This window comes from Gadus chalcogrammus, chromosome 13 (assembly GCF_026213295.1).
Source record: "Gadus chalcogrammus isolate NIFS_2021 chromosome 13, NIFS_Gcha_1.0, whole genome shotgun sequence".
Lineage (NCBI taxonomy): Eukaryota > Metazoa > Chordata > Actinopteri > Gadiformes > Gadidae > Gadus > Gadus chalcogrammus.
The window spans coordinates 25,010,507-25,012,669 of record NC_079424.1 but is presented as its reverse complement, the minus strand read 5'-3'; the positions used below and the strand labels follow the sequence as shown (position 1 = coordinate 25,012,669).

The following is a 2,163-nucleotide window of genomic DNA, read 5'->3' as shown; positions in this document are numbered from 1 at the left end:
TTGTTTTGGTTTTTGGTGAGTTTTTCAGTTTTGTTTGGTTGGTTTTAAGCACTGTGTTTTTTCCCCAACTTGAAAAGGATGTGACACTGAAGGAGTTCTGAAGGCACTGGGTTTCACTCAAGGATTGGACAGACAACAGTTGTTTCCGTTTTTGGTCTTTCCTCTTTTTTTTCCTTTTTATTTAGAACACAGAGCACAAGTCCAAAGGGTTGCAATGGTTAACAGTTAGCACCAGGAACCACTTTCTTTTGTCCTCTTAGTCCTATTAGTTTCTAGGCCCTTAGGTAAAAAACCTAAGATAAACAGACATGAAGATAGACAGAGCATTAGTTAGTTGCCACTTAAATAAATGTGCAAAATGCAATAAATGTGCAAAATGCAAATACATGGATGAAATGTGCAAATATGCTATAATCCTGTGCGAATACATGAATGAAATGCAAATATGCTTCCAATAAATATTTACTAAATTTGCCATGTTACAACACTAGGAAAAATAAATATTAGCAATATTTCATTAAAGATTTGTAGAAAAATAGTAATCTGTATGTGGCGGGGCTTAGACTGAGTAATGCGGACAACGCCACCCCTAGGACAAGAGCAGGGGCACTCTATTTTACTCTAGAAACGCACGCACAGGCTTGACTTATAGGTATAGAAATATATTCTTTATTCACATTTAATTAAAAGTTAGTCGCTGTAGGTCGTCAATACAATAGGACGCCCATTAGTACATAAAACAAAAAAAACACAAATCTCAAAGTCCACCGACTAGGGGGAAAGAAAGAAACAAAAAAGAACACATGAAGCAAACAACCAAACGAACAGAAATACAAAACGCGTCCTAGAAGTAGCACCTGCACACGTATCTCATTCACCCCAAACACGAGAACAGCAGCCGACACTCGGATTGCCGGTAGCGTCTATAAACAAAAAGGAAACGAGAGACCCAGTTGCGTGATCCATACATATTCGGTTCATAGGCTAACTATTTACCACGCCACAACCGGATTAATAAAACGCCTATTCAATAAAGCACAGCCAAAACATACCTTGTTCCTTCTCCCATCGGGATCGCTGAACGCAGACCCAGGTTCATCACTCGCACAGACAGTGTCACCGTCGGCGAGCACTCAACGATCACTAGCCCAACAGAAACACAATTAAATCCCCCGTAGTGCACTGGCCAAGTAACTATCCTAATTCCCCAATGAGGTAGTTACGACATACCTTGCGCTGCGACCCACACCTCTAGACCCTGCTGCTACCGGCATGAGGACCCCGTGTGCCTTACCGGCATGAGGACCCCGGGTGCCTTTACATCTGCCTGATCGCAACCGCCCACCTGTCCCACCCCTATTAGGTGACGTCAGCGGTACGGGGAAAGAGACCTAATCCCACAGGCCACAATCCACCCCCTCCAAATGAATCGGCGGCCCGACGATGACGCCTCATGTCCGGGAGTCCTCACCCTCTATGCCTGATGGACTGTCATCCATGACACTCATTGTCTTGGGTAGACGGTGCGGATTGGAATGCTGCCCTGCTGTAGGTCTCGCTGAGCGGCGCACCGTTACTGTGGTTTCCTCCGGCATCCCAGCCGTATCTTCCATGTCAATTTCTTCTGCCACTAAGGGACAGGTGGGAGCAGGTTGGGGTTCTTGGGGTTCATGTTCCGCATCATACCAGATGACTGCATCTCGGGTCTCATCGTCATTCCCGGCAGGGGGGTCGTCCCGAGCAGGGGAGTCGATGGGGATCTCACCTTCCTGAGCGAAGCCAGGGATGCCACTTTGTCCGGGCTGTACTCCTGCTTGGACGCCACGCATCTCAGAACGATGCACCTGCCGGACAGGTCCACCTTCAGCTGCCGGGGTTACTGTGTATACTAGGGCTGCACGATATGGGCAAAATATTATATCCCGATATTTTTTGGCTGAATGGCGATATACGATATATATCTCGATATTTTCTATAGAGTGGGTTAGATGTTTTTTTTGTGAGTCAAAAGCCACATGTGAGATGTTGCAAGCACTTTTATTAAAACATGTCAGTTTGACTGCAACATATGATTTTGTATCGTTATTTTCAACAGAATTGAATGAACATATTAAAAAAAAAAAAGGGACTTTTTTCACCTTCTTCACAAAATAATCACCTATG

The 2,163-nt window shown here is 44.8% G+C and overlaps 1 long non-coding RNA gene across 1 annotated transcript; it reads right to left on the bottom strand.

Moving 5' to 3' along the window:
- Positions 1-560: 560 nt before the first annotated feature.
- LOC130401426 (uncharacterized) lies at positions 561-1,838 on the bottom strand. Its single transcript, XR_008903836.1, has 3 exons — positions 1,231-1,838; positions 1,053-1,143; positions 561-923 (listed from the first exon to the last, which is right to left on the bottom strand). It is a non-coding gene; the product is annotated as an uncharacterized LOC130401426 (long non-coding RNA).
- Between the last annotated feature and the right edge of the window lie 325 nt (positions 1,839-2,163).